The sequence below is a fragment of the Sphaeramia orbicularis genome, chromosome 17 (assembly GCF_902148855.1).
Source record: "Sphaeramia orbicularis chromosome 17, fSphaOr1.1, whole genome shotgun sequence".
NCBI classification, from domain to species: Eukaryota; Metazoa; Chordata; class Actinopteri; order Kurtiformes; family Apogonidae; genus Sphaeramia; species Sphaeramia orbicularis.
The window spans coordinates 21,766,704-21,785,870 of NC_043973.1; positions in this window are offsets into that span (position 1 = coordinate 21,766,704).

The window sequence follows — 19,167 nt, forward strand, 5'->3', positions numbered from 1 at the left end:
AATTGTTGAGCGTTATGTACGAAATATCTGTTAAACATGCAGACTCATGAGTTATTACTTTCCATGTCAAACCCCAGGGAGTGGAGATCAAGTACTCAAGTCAGTCTTTTATTCATATTTTAATTAGATTTGTACATTTTCTTTCTTGTAGTTCTGAAATGTTTTGCTAGGAAACTGACACCTAACAAGAAGTCATGTATTTTATAGTTAACTCACCTGAAAAGGTCCAGATGGGGTAAAGTCCACCCAAGCTTCACGCCACACATTTCCTTGGTCATTCCTCTTCCGCCAAACAGTTTGAGCCCATCTGCCCTGAACCAAATACACATGAAGGCCCATTGTATCAGCGGAGCCGTACATATGGTACCAGAACCGTAGACACTGAGGACCAGAGTCTGAGGACTCAGGGCTGATGAGACGAGCTGTGTTTCCATACGGCTGAGAGCTGGCCTCGATGTAAAGGTAGTGTCCACCTAGAAATCAGGTGATATTGGCAGATTTGTCAGGCAGTGGTACAGATGTTCTTCACACCATAACACCGTGTTGAGTTTGTCATCTTTAAAGTGTTACACAGAGGAGAGTTCATTACCACCAGTGTGGTCAGCAGAGGGCCCAGTCATCAGGGTTGGTGTAGAGCCACTCTGCCATGTCCAGTCAAAAGCATCTGTGATCATCTGATTCCAGTTGCAAAGGTCCTGGTCAAAGCTACAGTCAAAGCTGGCAACTGTAGTGGAAACATTTACAAACATTGATTTTACTATTTGAGTTGTTACTCTTGGTAACTTCCTAAATTGTCAACAATCTATTGACTAAATGATCTGCAGAAACTCTGGATTCAGTATTTGTCAGACAAGTTAATGCTTTTAATTTGTGTATAAGTTTCCTCTGGTTAACTGACTGATTGGTCTGTTCATATGTTGATCGACTCCATTTATGATTAGATGTTTGTGGAATTAGTCAGTAGTGTTAGTGGTGATGCAGCTGGCATGGAGATATGACCCAGGTAATGTAATTTAGATCATTTAAAAGTAGTATAAAATGGAACAAAGACTCATCAACGTATTTTGTTGTCAACAGAGCAAGAAATCACCCATCCAATCTCCCTTCCTGCCCCCTTACCAGTGTTTGCAGGGAGGACTTCTGCAGTTGTCACTGGAAGGTCAGAATCAAGTCCAGTTGTATTTGTCAGCCCTGGGGAGTTATATAAATATAAATATTAATTTTACTCTTTGAATTGTTACTCTAGCTAACTTCCTAAATTGTCAACAATCTATTGACTAAATGATCTGCAGAAACTCTGGATTCAGTAATTGTTAAACAAGTGAAGATTTTTAATTTGTATATAAGCTTCCTCCGGTTAGCTGTCCATTAGTCTGTTCATTTGTTGATCAACTCCATTTATGATTAGATGTTTGTGCAATTAGTTAGTGAGTAGTTGTAGTAGCAATGTAACTTGCATGGTGACATATCCCAGATAATGTAATTCAGGTAATTTAAAAGTAGTATAAAATTGAACAAAGACACATCAACATATTTTGTTTTCAACAAAGTAAAAAGTCTCCCATACCAGTGTTTGCAGTGAGGACTTCTGCAATTGTAACTGGAAGGTCAGAATCAAGTCCAGTTGCGTTTATCAGCCCTGGGGAGTTACCTAAGGGAAGTGATTGATCATGTAATTATCTAACAATTTACTTATAATTGTGTACTAAAGCCCTGATCAAAGCTGCAGTCAAGTCTGGAAACTGGAGTGGAAACATTTACGAAACATTAACAGGACTACTCAGCTATTATTGTATGTAACTTCCTAAAATGCTCGGTAAATGACCTGCAAAACTGCAGATTCAGTAATTCCTAAACTAAGAGTGTTAATCTATAACCAAGCATAATCCTTTTAATGAACAATTGACTCATAAAATGTAACTTCCTACGTTATTACCCGAGTTTGAGGGAAGCACTTCTCTAGTTGATGAGGAAAGTACACCTCCACTAACCAGTTTGGATGAAGTACCCACGGGAAGACATTGATTATGTACACATCCTTTTTCTTATCATGTCAGTGCTAATTCACCATCAATAAAGTGACATGTAATTTTATGATACAGTTTGTTTTTATCAGTGCTACCTGGGCATGATCCAATGTGAATGGAAATGTCATCTATAGCCACGTCGGATTCAGCTGTAGAACCTCGAATTCCTTCCACGATGAACTGAAAGAATATGTAAAAAGAAATTAGCTACATAAAGTCTTTTTGTAGGCAACTTTCAACATCTTTTGGGCTTTATATTCTGCTCATAATAGTCACAGACTTACTTGAAATTGGCCAGAGACTGTGATTTCCACTTGACCTGGATGCCATTCTTGCCCTTGGTTGCCCAACCTGGACCAGATCTTTGGGGCGTTAGTGCCTGTGACCACGTAGATGTTGAGGGCCATGGCTGTGGCTGAACCATACATGTGGTACCAGAAACTGAAGCAGACCGGGCCGTTATGAAGGCACTTCAAGCTAAACAGACGTGCTGAGTCTCCATGGGTTGCACTGTTTCCCTCTATGTACATGTAGAAGCCGGCTGGGGAAAAACGGCGCAGTAAGCATGACTTATGAAAAACCAACACAGAAACAAGGTAATAATAGTTTTGGATTTTTCATTATAGTTTAGTTTTATTTACTTTTCACTTTTTTTTCCTCTAATTCAGTTAGTTTTAATGAGTTTTTAGAGCAGGTTTGCTAGTTTTTATTTGTTTTTGTTATTTACTAAATGCTTAGTTTTAGTTTCTTTCTGTCTTTTCTCTTCTTCTCCGTCGTATTCAAATAAATCCAAGACAGGACTCTGCTGCTTTCTCCCAACTTTAGTCTCCATGTTTCTAGGTAGAGTGGGGACCAGAAGACGACTGGAAACCACAAGTGACCACAAGTGACGGACCGTTAAATATCATATGGTGTCACTAGCTAAAATTGCTTGAGGGAAATAAAACTGATTTTGTATCGATCCAACATTGACAAAGACAAAAAATGAAGGGAATTTTATCCAGAATTTTTATACGTTTTAGTTAGTTTTGTAAGCAGTTCAGTTATTCTCATACAGTTTCAGTTAGTTATCGTTTTTTTCTTTTAATTATAGTTTTTATTTATTCCAGTTAACAAAAATGTTTTTACAATCCTAGTTTTTGTCATTTCGTTAGTTTTCGTTAACGATAATAACTTTGCACAGAAACACAATGGATGTGATTGTGTGACTTGATGTATCTTACCTCCACTGGTGTGGTCTTGATTTGGTCCAGTTCCTTGTGATGGGGTGGCACCTGAATGTCTTGTCCAGTCAAAACTGTCCTGTATCAGCTGCACCCACCCACACAGGTTTTTGTCAAAGTCACAGTTTATGGGACAGACTAAGGAAAAACATATAAACACAGTGGATGTTCTTAGTTATTAACTCATCCAATCTGTTCACACTCTGCTTTTCTGATTTATTTAAAACTTTATCACTAAGAAACCTTGTAAAATCCTCTGGTGCCAATCACAGACAAACATAAAATAATAAATATTATAATATGCTAAATATTAATAAACATAATATTTATATTTTTTAATATTTATCCATTATATTTTGAGTTATGCCACTGATTATCCAAACCAGTAATAAACAGAATCTTCCAAACACTCCCCAACGAAAGCTCTTACTAGTCTGATTGGATGTTGGAGAGGTAGGAGCTGAAGTTGTTGGAGAAGGCGCAGTGGTTGGGGGGTCAGCTGAAATGGGGAGAATAACAAAGAAAGAAAAAACCCAGACAAACAAACAAAAAAAGGAATAAAAAAGAAATGAGTTCTTCACATTGGCCTTTTTGGCACGATGAAAAATATTTTACTTTCAGCCACCCCCTCCACAATTAAACCCCCCTTTCAGTCATACATCTGATAGAAGTGCTCACAGTGATGATAAAATAAAATAAATATTTGAAAAAGAAGACATTTAATGAGGCAGGGCAACAAAGCAGGGGCAAATATGACAAGTAGAACAGGATGTTCAGTGCTAATTAATGTCATGTTCGTTACGTGACAGTAGTTAATCATAAGTTCAATCTTTCTGGCTAATTTCCTCTTGCAAGTTTATGACTGTATTGTCATGTCTGTGACTCATGTCTGAGTAAAACACTCACCACAGGCGGTGTCGGTCTGCCAGTCGACTAGCTCCACTCCTGCAACCTGGCATGCTGCTGCATAGGACTTCAGAGACTCGCAGAGTGTGTATCGGTCACCACTTGTCGCGCAGTAGTCGTACACACAACTGTCGATGTACACCTCTGGATGAAGAACCTCATGGCAAGGCTTGAAGGCATCTCTCAGTAGTGTGTTACACTCCCTATAGCCGTCATTTTCTTCATTAACATCACATTGGGTGGGTTTGTTTGGATATGCGACACACCTAGAGGTGAAGGTTTTGACATTTAGAAAGATGAAGTTGGAACATTATAACTTTATGACCCATAAATTCAACTTCCCATGTTTCATCTAACTGGTAATCACATGGGAATTGGCTGTTGATCAATCTGATAATATTGTTTTCATACCAGAGCTTGAGGGGCTATAAAATAGGGCTGGGCAATGAGAAAATCTAATCATGCAGATGTAGTTATTACCCCACCCCCTGAAGGAGAGGCAAAGGGTGTGGTGTGGTTTGTTCCCTCTGCTAAGGACAGCAGAGGTTATGTTTTCATCGGGGTTTGTCTGTTTTTTTTGTTTGTCTGATAGCAAGATAACTCAAAAAGTTATGGACAGATTTTGATGAAATTTTTAGGAAATGTTGATACTGGCACAAGGAACAAATGATTACATTTTGGTGGTGATCGGGGGGGGGGGGGGGGGGGGGGGTAGTGGCAGAGGTCTGCACTCTCAGAGTGTTTTTCTAGTTACCTCCGCCAAGGAGGTTATGTTTTTGCCGGCGCTGGTTTATTTGTTTGTCTGTCTGTCTGTCTGTCTGTGTGCAAGATAACTCAAAAAGTTATGAATGGATTTTGATAAAATTTTCAGGAAATGTTGATACTGGCACAAGGAACAAATGATTAAATTTTGGTGGTGATCGAGGGGGGGTGCACTGATCTGCCTTGGTGGAGGACTGCACTCTTCGAGTGCTTTTCTAGTTTGTTTGTTTGTTTCTTCGTTTGTTAACACTCTAGCAGCAAAATATTGGTTGAATTCATACCAAATTTGGTTTATAGGTTGCCAGTGACCCAGAATAGTTCTGATTATACTGTATTTTGGGTACAACAGGTCAAGTTAAAATTATTTTATGAATTTTTAAAAACTTTTTTTTTGCCCCATTTACTTATAATGGGTGAAATTTCACATGTCTGTAGCAGCAAAACTGTTGGTTGAATTCATACAAAACTGAGTTAACAGACTGATAGTGACTCAGAATACATGTGATTAGATTTTGGGAAAAGTAGGTCAAAGTTCAAATTTTTAATTAATTTTTAAAATGTTTTTTCATCTCCTATTTATTTATTACATTTCAAATGTTTTTAAAAACAACAATTTTGTTTCAATTTATTTCAAACTTGGCACATATATAAAGGCAATTGATATGCTGACATCAGCTGGATCCTTACCAAATAAGTTACAATATGTGCAAGGGTTGGGGTTTGTTGTGCCTGGCACCACTTGTTAATAGTAATGTTTATCATAATCTACTGAATTTTTTTGTTGGAAAAATATAAATATTGTTGAAAATATTAATACTGTTTTGGTACTGTAAGGCAACTTGAAAATTATCACAAAGGTATGTGGGAATTTATTGTTCAAGAATGGACTCATAATTTGTTTAATAGAGTAAAAAAACAAATCCTCTTATGGAATATTTCAATGATTTTAGGTTTTAATTATTTAAAATACTAGAAGAGTAAGAAAGCAAAGACTGAAATTAGCTTAACTGATGGAAAATAAAGTATAAATTTTCCCTGTTTTAACTATGTATCATGAAAGTTTTGTTAATATATTTTGTTTTTCAAATCAATGTAGATTTCACAGTTTAAAAAGTACACCTTAATGCACCTTAAAGGTCCAATTTATGTGTCTCTAAAGCAGACAACAGACCCATCTGCCACTTAAGTTGTTGTAATTTTGGACCATGGCTGTTGGATAGGCTCTTAGATCCCATTCGTAGTAAGCAAAAACTGCACATTATTGATTGTAATAATCCTTATGAATTTGACTGCAGTTACATTTAATTGTCCAGCCCTATTGTAAAACTCAATGAATAAAACACAAATGAACACCTTCTGTAAAAATAAACAAATAAATAAATAGATGCATCCATATGTTTAATCTATTATTTGCTGTTGTAAAATGTTTGGCCTTATGGTCTTCATTCTCATGAACTTTGTGGGGGAAACGTGCAGATTCTCGGTGTATACTCACTCGGTGTCACTCTGTACCCTCCAGCTGTCCCCAAACTCAAACGGCCCTGTTGCGTTTTTGCCCCCTGGTGTTACCATGTCATCATCTTGGTGGTCAGAATAGGTGCCACACAGTCCGCACAGCTCATATTTGTAGTGCTCATCCACCTGTAGGAATAATCTATTCTGCCCGTCTATGATCATTTTGAGGCCAAAGGTCGTCTCCAAAGTAAAATAGTTGTTCTGTGTGTAGACCTTTACTGTGCCGTATCCACCATGAACAGAAAAGGGGAGGGTCAGTGGACCATTTTTTGCCTGAAAAGAAGACAGCATATTGTGAATAATAAGAAATTAAACTTTTTTTTTTTGCAAGGCTCTAACAGAACAGAAGTTTCAATCATGCTTTTGCTACAAGACAAGTTATGCAACCACTAAGTTACTAAACAAAAGTTCAGGGAAAATGAGGTGGGGCAGGAATTAGTCGGTGTATTCTTGTAAACCCCAAATGACAAACAACCGCTTCCTTCTGTTAGCCTGACCCAGAGTAATAACAGACCCCATAAACATGGGTGTGTGATACTAAAGTTATTAGGTGTCGTAACTTAATCACAGTAGATGATACAGAACAGTGACAGTCCAGTCCAGTAAAATGGGCACTTGCAGGTGAAGAAACACTTTTTCTTGGACAGCATGGAACAGTATTTTATGACCGCTTGTGCCACAGTAAAACAGTATGAGTGTTGCATTGGATGAGTTATAGGGATTTCTCATACTTACATAGACCGCTCCACTCTGATTAAGAGTAAGATGAAGATCGCCAACCTGAAGAGTCACGGCTTCCAGCTTAGATCGGGTGTAGTTCTGATGGGGGGGGTGCATGTTGTGTCCAGTCACTGTGAATTTGACTGAGCTTTCTCCTCCACATGTGGTAGTTAGTGTATATGAGCAACCACCTTGAAAGTCATATCCGAAGCCGTCATAAGTGATATAATGTGGATCGCCATACACACTGCAGGTGGCAGGTTGAAAAGAGAAGCATCCTTTGACCCCGTTCTTGACCTTACAAACCTCGTTGTCTGAACACTTTGTTGCGCTGCACTTTACAACATTATCCCCCATACACAGACACTGCCGTGTGCACTCTCCTTGCACGAATCCTGCCCCTTTCTGCAAGCAAAATAGAGTCGGTTGGTTAATTTACAGAGCTATGAAGTAAATTTTTCGTAGTTGATTGATTGATTGATGTATTTATTTTGAATATGAATGTCAAACAGAAGAAAATAAATAAAACACTTAAACATAAGACATATAATACATATTCAAAAAGGAGTGAGAAGAAGTACAACTTATAAACTCCCATCCCTTCTCCTTATATAATTAATAACAATAATAACCTTCCTAGTCTAATCATATCTATACTATATACCAGGGGTGTCAAATATGCGACCCGGGGGCCAAATGCGGCCCCCCAAAGGGTTCAGTTCAGCCCCTGGGATGTTTTTGCTAAGTGCAAAAATTCCATAGTCTTGAATTGAATTAAGCAAAAAAAAATTTTAGCTTGAATTAAGGAAAAAATCTTGAATTAAGCCAAAAAAAAATCTTCAATTAAGTAAAAGAAAATCTTCAATTAAACTAAAACAAAATCTTCAATTACGTAAAAAAAATCTTCAATTGAGCCAAAAAAAAAGTCTCAAATTTAGCAAAAAATCTTGAATTAAGCCAAAAAAAAATCTCAAATTTAGCAAAAAATCTTGAATTAATCCAAATAAAATCTAGAATTAACAAGTTATTTTTTTCTTTGTTGTTGTGCAAAAAATAACATTAAATTATGAAAATATTTACATTTACAAACTTTAAATTTAAATTTAACTTTTTTCAGGTTTTTTTTTTTTATTTTTGGCTGGTTTATAAAAGTAAGTATTTTCATAAGTTAATGTTTTTTTTTACACTAAAACAAAGACAAAAATTTGGAGTTGTCATTATTTATAGGTTATTATGTTATTATTTTTCTGGTCCGGCCCACTTCAGATTAAATTTAGCTGAATATGGCCCCTGAATGAAAGTAAGTTTGACACCCCTGCTATATACCATAATATGATTGATACTTACTATTAAATAATTTGGTTTCTGGCTTTATATTATTATGAACAAATATAATATGATTTTCATAAACACATAATACAATAACACATACATGTGAATACATATTCATACACAGATCTATACACCCACACATATACACCTACATATATATACACACTAATACATGCATATACACACACTTACCACATACTAGTACATCTTTGTATCACCCAGTGATCCCCAACACCTCCCTCATCCCTGTACCTCTGAAAAATTGTGTCTTTGTACCTCCTTTTAAATTCTTTCATGCTTGGACGTTGCTTTAACTCTATATTGAATTTGTTCCACAGTCTCACCCCACTGACAGAAACACAAAAACCCTTCCTAGTCGTTCGTATTAAGTGAATTTTAAAGTTAATTTTCCCCCTTAAATTACAACTCCCCTCATGAATACTTAGCTTGACTTACCTTATAGTGTTGTCCATCAAGCCAGCACCCACAGTCCTCTGCTGGAACACACTTTCCCCCACTTAGTTTAAAACCAGGATCACATTCGCATCTTTCCACACAGCTTCCACAGGATCCAGCTAAATCTGAACCGGAGCACACTTCTGGACAACCTTCTGCGCATGAGTTGTAGTGACTGTTTTCGTCACACTGAAAGGCTGCAGGGAATGCAAAAGTGACATGGACCGTGACCTTATTGTTATTGTCAATATTCATGACTTTTTCTGCTATTTCTGTAACAGAATGTGGATAACACTGGTCTACAAGGAAAATGCTTCCAGAATAAAAGTAAGGAAATTTTACCACGAGAGTCACTGATAAAGAAAAATCAAGTAAAAAATGCTGGTTGGCTGAACTTTCTGAGATACAGCCTTGGGTCAAAATGTGAAATTCAAGAATTAACGAGAGAATGGGTTTGACTCAAAAGGAATATTTGTCTCAGAGCTACAAGATCTGCTTCAAAACACTGTCTGCACATTAGAATACATTCACTTTACAGGTTCTATTTAGTGGAAGATTTATAAAACTATTATATAAATGTACATAAACCAATATATACAGGGTGGGGAAGCAAAATTTACAATGAACATTTAGTTGTTTTTTCTCAGCAGGCACTTCGTCAATTGTTATGAAACCAAACATATATTGATGTCATAATCATACCTAACACTATTATCCATACCTTTTCAGAAACTTTTGCCCATATGAGTAATCAGGAAAGCAAACGTCAAAGAGTGTGTGATTTGCTGAATGCACACATACAGGGTGGGGAAGCAAAATTTACAATATTTTGAAGCAGGGATTGAAAGACAGTGTATGACCAATTAATTTATTGAAAGTCACGAGAATTTATTTGCCACAAGAAAATTGACATAATAGAAAATGTTTTTATTCTATGTGTCCTCCTTCTTTCTCAATAACTGCCTTCACACGCTTCCTGAAACTTGCGCAAGTGTTCCTCAAATATTCGGGTGACAACTTCTCCCATTCTTCTTTAATAGTATCTTCCAGACTTTCTCGTAATAGTTTTGCTCATAGTCATTCTCTTCTTTCCATTATAAACAGTCTTTATGGACACTCCAACTATTTTTGAAATCTCCTTTGGTGTGACGAGTGCATTCAGCAAATCACACACTCTTTGACGTTTGCTTTCCTGATTACTCATATGGGCAAAAGTTTCTGAAAAGGTATGGATAATAGTGTTAGGTATGATTATGACATCAATATATGTTTGGTTCCAAAACAATTGACGTAGTGCCTGCTGAGAAAAAAACAACTAAATGTTCATTGTAAATTTTGCTTCCCCACCCTGTAGAATAAAAACATTTTCTATTATGTCAGTTTTCTTGTGGCAAATAAATTCTCATGACTTTCAATAAACTAATTGGTCATACACTGTCTTTCAATCCCTGCCTCAAAATATTGTAAATTTTGCTTCCCCACCCTGTATGTGTAATAACACTTAATCATATACCTTGAAAACATCAGCAAACCGGTACTTTTGTCATTTATTTTCCAATTAATCTTCTTAAAATACGTAACATTTAGCACATTTAATCTCTGAAGCAAATCATTTCTAAAAAATTGTAGACCAGTGTAAGTTAAAACAAAAGGAAATAAAGTAACATACGGCAAAAGGTGGAGTTCCTCCATGTGGGAACATTCATTCCAGCCTCTTGGCAGATCTCAGTGTAGGCCTGTAGTGTGTCACATAGCACCGCCGGGTCACCATGACTAGAACACATGCCGGCCAAACAGCGCCTGAAGTAGCTCTCCACCTCTAAAACTGCCAGACAGCCAGCAAAGGGTCCAGTATTGGAGAGGAAGCTTCCACAGTACAGCTCACTGGCGTACTCAGCCTCCTGCACCTGGTCACACTCATGAGGCACGAGAATGGTTTCACAGGACGAGGTGGTGTCTCCCGTCTGCCAGCTCTCAGCCAGTTCTGTGGCATTTTGGGCATCTGTACCGTCAGGCATGCGGAGGTCATCTCCTGTGTCGCGGTTGAAGTTTCCGCACAAGCCACAGACTTTATCAGAGTAAGGGGCTGGCAGGTTGACATGCACGGCACCGGCACTGTCGTAGGAAACGGAAAGACCAAATCCGGTTTCCACGACAACAGCAGCACGGTTCCCCTGGATGACAGTGCCGCTGGAGAGGGTCAGAGGAAGCTTCTTCCAGATTCCGTTAACCTAAAGTACAGCACTAGTTTAGACTTTCTTAACAGCTGTTATCAGCAATATAGACCCACTTTAACAGTTCGCACCAAACACAGCTTTCAGAGGACATATATCATCTACAAAAGACTGAGGACATTGTATCACTAAACTCTGCACTTTATGATAACCTCAGTTTATCTGCAGATACAGGACCTACTTCATCCAGGACATTACTCAGCTTATAACACTCCTAACAGCCAGTGCCAGTGTACCGCAAAATGAGGCTGCACAGACATTACTGTTGTAATTATGATGCTGAGATCAATATGAAATGGAGACTCGGGATACTAGGAGAGAAATATGCTTCCAGCAAAAACATTACATTAGATGGAATCAATTTTGTCAATGATCAAGTTTCATTTGTGTAATCTGTAAATGCGTGTTATGATTCTTAGGCTGAACCATTAAGTTTATAATATTATGTTGTTTATATACAGCAGGGGTGTCAAACTTATTTTAGTTCAGGGGCCATATTCAGCTACATTTGATCTCCAGTGGGCCGGACCAGAAAAATAATAATATAATAACCTATAAATAATGACAACTTCAAATTTTTGTCTTTGTTTTAGTGTAAAAAAAACATTAAATTATGAAAATACTTACTTTTATAAGCTATCCAAAAAAAAAAAAAAAAAAACTGAATGAACTGAAATTTAAATTAAAAATGTAAGAGAATTTAGTGCAATTTTAACAATATTATTCCTCAACTTATCATTTCTACATGTGCATTATGGCTCAGATCTACAGACACTAAACACTGAGGAACAGGCAGAAAAATAGTTAAAACTGTGCTTAATTCTCTTTAGACATTTCAGGTTGTTCATATTTGTTCAGGTTATTCACATTTTAGTGTTACAGGATAGTTTGTAAATGTAAATATTTTCATAATTTAATGATTTTTGCACTAAAACAAGGGGGAAAAAAATTAAGTTGTTAATTCTAGATTGTTTTTTTTTTTTTTTTGGCTTAATTCAAGATTTTTTTCCCTTAAAGATATTTTTTGGGCTTAACTTAATTGAAGATTTTTTTTTACTTAACTGAAGATTTTTTTTTTTTTTTTGCTTAATTCAAGATTTTTTGCTAAATTTGAGATTTTTTTTTGCTTAATTGAAGATTTTTTTACTCAATTGAAGATTTTTTTTGGCTTAATTGAAGATTTTTTTTCTTAAGTGAAGATTTTTTTTTTTTTGGCTTAATTCAAGATTTTTTCCTTATTTCAAGCTTTTTTTTTTTTTTTTTTGCTTAATTGAATTCAAGACTGTGGAATTTTTGCACTTGACAAAAATATCCCAGGGGCCGAACTGGACCCTTTGGCGGGCTGCATTTGGCCCCCGGGTCGCATGTTTGACACCCCTGATATATAGGATCTGCTGATTTAAAAAAGTGCAGAACAAGACAGGGTGTTAAGCATTTCCTTCATCACTGGTTGGGAACTAAGGAATATATAAATATATGCAAAATATACTTTTGTTGATGATTAGATGTGATATTCAGAAGTTTGGGAATGCTTGTTATAGATCACAGGTGTCAAACATGCGGCCCGGGGGCTAAATCCGGCCTGCTAAAGGGTCCAGTCCGGCCCTTGGGATGATTTGTGAAATGCAAAAATTACACTAAAATATTAACAATCCTTTTAGTTCAGGGTCGACATTCAGACCAATTCAATCTCAAATGGGCAGGACCAGTAAAATACTATCATAACAACATATAAATAATGACAACTTCAAATTTTTCTCTTTGTAAATGTAAATATTTTCATATATTTACACTAAAACAAAGTATAATTTTGCAAAAAATGTGAATAACCTGAAATTTCTTAAGAGAAGTAAGTACAATTTTAACAATAGTCTGCTTGTTACTCAATGTTTTGTGTATTTGTAGATCCACTGTGATCTGTAAGTTATAATGAACACGTGTAAATGATAAACTGAAGCATAATATTGTTAAAATTCCACTTATTTTTTTCAGTTTGTTCATGTTATTCACATCTTTTGAAAGGATAGTTTATAGATGTAAACCTTTTCATAATGTAAATTCACTTTTTTCGCTCTAAAACATAGAGAAAAGTTTGGACTTGACATTATTTATATATTATTATGTTATTATTTTACTGGTTCGGCTCACTGCAGATCAAATTTGGCTAAATCTGGCCCCTGAACTAAAATTACTTTGACACCCCTGTTTTAGATGTTGCTGGAGGCGTCAGTAGTATCTACAGTAACTCACCGCAACCCGGTGGGTCTGGCTTTTCAGCAGGGATATCCTGAAGTCCTCTATGATCACAATGACCTGCTTCACAGTTGTCAAAGATGAGTTCCCATTCTGCTCATTGACCACTTCCACAGCGAACAGGGGAAGGGATTCAGTCGGTGAGCAGGTCTTGGCGAGTGTGTAAGTGCAAGGGGCCATGAACCGGAACAGCACTCCATCAAACGTGCTGCAGTCTGTATCACTGTGTATAGTGCATGTCCCAGAGCTCAATGTCCCACGGGAGCTTTGTGTTTGAGGACTACAGATCTGGCCATCAGGACATTCGACGCAAGAGCAGGAGAGTTGTCCAGCCGTGCAGACACAAAGGGTGGATTCGTCTGTCCACTGCACTGTGTTAGATTCACACTGTTGTCCTGTAATGGATGTGACCAAGCAGACAATAACTGTAATAGAGCTGCAACACTACGTCTGCAATTAAGACTATCGTTAATGAGAAATTATGCTCAGTTAGTGCTGGGTAATATACCAAATGAACCAGTGTACGCATTTTAATTCCCTGTACTAGATGATTTCTTCATTTACCTCCACACAGTAACAGCTGAAAACAGATGGAGTTCAAAAGTAGGAACTGAATCATATTTTTATTCACTGAGTAGCCTTCTCTCTTTTTCTTGCTCTTTTTACTGGCAGTTTAACTTTCTGGCAACAGTTGGAATCTAATCCACATATCCACTGTAACTGGCAGTTTAGGAAGATGGGTTCAGGATGACTAAAACACTGGATTTAACCCTTTCATGCATGAATTATGAGAACCTTAGTCAAGATTTTTTTCCTGAGTATTTTTGATTCTTCTTTAGGCATTAAAAAAAATGATGCAATTTAATTTTTCTATGAAGCTATTTTTCATGGAGTTGCAAAAATGTCCACTCAGCTGGACACTACGCGTTTAATTTTTGAAGCAAAGGAACATGTACGTTTACTGGTATTCTGTGTGAAAACTATGAAATAAAAACATTCTAATGCTGCTAATCTGATGTTTTCTCACATTTTAACATACTCTAATACTGGTCATTACTCACTTCATGGAGATAATATGCAAAAAAAAAAAAAAACTTTATATTGTTAATTACAGTCTAGTAACAACAAGTAATTGATTTACACTTAAACATGTTAGATCAGGTTTACCAAAAACAGCAAAGTTACAGTAATGTTATCAATTGCAGTGTATGGGATGATGCAGAAGTGTCCAGTGTGTTGGCTGATATGGAACTAAAACAACAAAAAACATAAATATACAAGAGAACAGCTGGAGAATAGCTGTCCGCTGTAGTGACCACTATGTATGAAAGGGTTAAGGTATGTGTAACACTAACATACATTAGGCCAATTTATAGTGTTTGTAAAACTGTCTTAAATATTTAATATATTTAATAATTTATATAGTAATGATACAGTTTAAAGTTGCCAGCATAGCTATTTACAAGTTCTGTTTTTACTACTTTGCTGCTTGCATAGCAATTTATGTTTTATTTTTCACAATCTGCACCTTTTTGTGCATATTGATGACTTCAGACGTGGTTCCATTTTGTATGACTAAGTAACACATTTAACTCATATATTCACACAACCATCATAATACATGATAAACCTGAAATGTTTTAACACATGAAACTGACAGAATTTTAAAAACCACTGTAGTACTTTTTTTTTTCCAAGCACATAAACCAGCACAATGTCAGAAATATATGTGATACATGAATTAATTAAAATGATAATCAAAGACATTTGAGGGGAGTTATAGGGCGAAGTCAAGGGAAGGTTAACGTCTGGTCAAAAAATGTAATTATAATAATCTACATCAAATTTATATTTTTTGGTAGGTAATTACTAATATTTTCAGGGAAATATATTTTGAAAGGAGAAAAAATTTGTGGAAAAAAAAATTGAAGAGTTTTATGAGTGTGAATTTTTGGGAAAATGACAAAGTTTTCTGCCATCATTCTGGGTTCATTTTATAAACTCTCATAAATAAACTAATTTTTTTCAAAATACATTGATATTTCACTATTATATCATTTATGTCATATTCTAAACACACAGTTTTAAAAATTAATAAATACATATATCTATGCAAAATACATTAAATATGATATTAATATTATTTGTATGTTGTAAATATTGTAAAAAAAAAAAGAAAAAAAAAAAGAAAAAAGTATATGATATTGATAATTGAAATAAAAAATGTTTAATTTGATATTTACTTTTGTTATAAATCTGTGACGCTGCCATTTGTCAAAACTCTTGCTTTTTAGGTATGATCAAATATTTTTTTCCTCTAACCGATTATTAAGTTGTAAAATAGAGGGTTTAAGGTATAAACGGAATAAAATTTAGGATGAAAATTTACTTTTGAGAACTTTGTAATTCTTGCAAAAAAATAGATGTTAATTTTTTGTCCTTCCTTGACGCAGTATTTTTTTGATATTTTTCATTTAAAAATCTTCTAAACTAAATCTTATGTTTAAGATGGCATTTAGACCTTTCCAATTATGTGCAATATTTGTTTTAAACTTGTCTGATTCAAAAGTTATGAATCAAAAAGTAATGGGCTGTTCATCTGTGACGCCTCTGACCTCACCCTGTAGTAATTTGACAACTACTCTTATAAAGATTATGACTGACACATTACAGAAATCATTTCCATACATGTACACGTATAAAAAAATAAGAGTAAATGTAATTTGGATGCTATTAAAAGAGATAAATACTCACCACATGAGCCTCTCCTCACACCAATGTAGTCAAATGTGGCCCCTTCCCCCATGAGTACAATCTGATTTAAAAATAAGACAAAAGTAACATTCATACCAATAAAGTTTTGTACAGATTTTAAATCAATTGAAGCATGTGTTCTATTTTTTTTTTTTTTTTTTACCTGAGTCCACTGCCCGATCATTGTAAGTGGGACAAACACTTGTCTCCATGAGTTCGAGGAAACAACAGTTTTGGTCCACATATCTATCAGACCATTACTGTTTCTGAGCTGAACTTGAAGTGTGGTAACCCTACCCACATTTTGGAAAAAGTACCAGAACTCCAGACAGGCCTCATCTTTAAGCTGCAGCGCCCCACTCTTTAAAACATTTGTCACACCTGAAGCTGAAAGACACACAAATATGTAATATGTTAGATTAGGGGTGTCAAACTCATTTTAGTTCAGGTGCCACATTCAGCTAAATTTGAGCTAAAGTGGGCCGAACCAGTGAATTAATAACATAATAATATATAAATAATGTCAACTCCAAACTTTTCTTTATGTTTAAGAGCGAAAAAAGTCAATTTAGATTATGAAAAGGTTTACATCTGCAAACTATCCTTTCAAACAATGTGAATAACATGAACAAACTGGAAAAAAATGTAATTTTCACAATATTCTGCCTCAGTTTATCATTTACACATGTTCATTATTACGTACAGATCACAGTGGATCTACAAACACACAAAACATTTAGTAACACGCAGAATATTGTTAAAATTGTACTTACTTCTCTTAAGACACAGGTGTCAAACATTCGGCCTGGGGGCCAAATCCGGGCCGCCAAACGATCCAATTTGGCCCGTGGGATAAATTTGTGAAATGCAAAAATTACACTGAAGATATTAACAGTCAAGGATGTTAACCCTTTCATGCACGAATTATGAGAACCTTAATCAAAATTTTTTCTTTGAGTGTTTTGATTCCTTTTCAGGCATGAAAAAAACAATGCGATTGAAAATTTTCTTCTGAAAAATAAATTAAAAAATAAAAATAATTTAAAAAATACATTAAAAAATACATTAAAAAAATAATAATGAAAAAAAAATTCTTACAAACCTATTTTTCATGAAGTTGCAAAAATGTCCACTCAGCTGGACACCACACGCTTAATTTTTGACGCACAGAAACATGTATTTACTGATAAATATGCAGAGGGTTTGTGATTCTGGGGGTTTATGCTCAGTAGAGATCTACATAATATTACCAATTCATGTCAGAAAAGATATGCAGTGTCTTAAAACTTTAATAAAGATATGTGTACAAAAAAAAAAAAAAAAAAAAAACAACGACAAGAACAACAAAATCCATGAATACACAAGAGAACAGCTGTAGAATAGCTGTCCACTGTAGTGACCAGTATGCATGAAAGGGTTAAAATCATTTTAGGTCAATTCAATCTTAAGTAAGACCAGTAAAATACTATCATAATAACCTATAAATAATGAAAAAAGCTATTTTTTTCTCTTTGTTTCAGTGTAAACAAAGTAAAAGTACACAAAAATGTTTACATTTACAGACTAGCCTTTTACAAAAAATTTGAATACCCTGAACAAATAAGAACAGCCTGAAATGTCTTAAGAGAAGTATGTGGAATTGTACCAGTATTCTGCCTGTTACTAAATGTTTTGTGTATTTCTAGATCCACTGTGATCTGTAAGTTGTGATGCGCATGTATAAATTATAAACTAAGGTGTAATATTGTTAAAATTGCACTTATTTTTCTTCAGAATTTTCAGGTTATTCATATATTTTTATGTGATGTTCAAGTATAGTTCGTAGATATAAACGTTTTCATTAAAGAATTTTACTTTTTTCACTCAAAAACAGAGAAGACTTTGGAATTGATATTATTTATAAGTTCTTATCCTATTCTTTTACTGGTCTGCCCCACTATATATCATATTAGGCTGTATGTGGCCCCTGAACTAAAATGAGTTTGACACCCCTGTCTTAAGACATTTCAGGTTGTTCATATTTGTTCACGTTATTCACATTTTTTGGCGAAATTATACTTTGTTTTTTTTGTGTAAATACATGAAAATATTTACATTTACAAAGAGAAAAATTTGGAGTTGTCAGTATTTATTTGTTATTATGATAGTATTTTACCGATTTGACCCACTTGAGATTGAATTGGTTTGTATGTGGAACCTGAACTATGAGGGCTGTTAATGTCTTCAGTGTAATTTTTGCATTTCACAAATTCATCCCAAGAGCCAGACTGGACCCTTTGACAGGCCGAATTTGGCCCCGGGCCGCATGTTTGACACCTGTGTATTAGATAGACTCAACCCCACACACAATGCAGATATACACATTATTTTTATGTTTCTGGGGGAGAATTCAATGACCTCAATACTCACTCAGAATAAATAACTTTATATTGCACCATGTTAAACCAGACAAGTTATAAATCAGAATTGTAATCACTGCATAAATAGCTTCTTTTTGTTATTGTAATGAAACTATGAATACATCTGTTGTGCGGTGCAGTTATAATTAAATGCAAAGTAGCTGTTTAGAGGATTTTGTGCTAAATTTAAATCTCGAGTGCTGGTCCTCTACTGTGCTTGCCCCTAGGAGAACATCAGGCTATAAAAGATTATTAGCCTGCTTCAGATCAATTAGTGATATGCAGCAAAGCACATACACAGTCACACAGTCTGCCTGGAGATTAAAATAGAACTGTGGACCAGCGTTCCAATTCATCTCCAGAAGCGGGGGAGAAAATTAAAGGTTGCTTCACTTATCTTTTATATGGGAGTGAACTTATACCTGAATTGAACAACACTCTTTCTTGATAACAAAAATAAAGCATATTTGGTTTAATCATTATCCCATTTATTGGGCTTCAATCATCAGCGCCTTCTATCACTGTATTAATTAATCTTTTTTTTTTTTTTTACCTGTACTTTGTTGGCCCCAGCTCCAGTCGCACT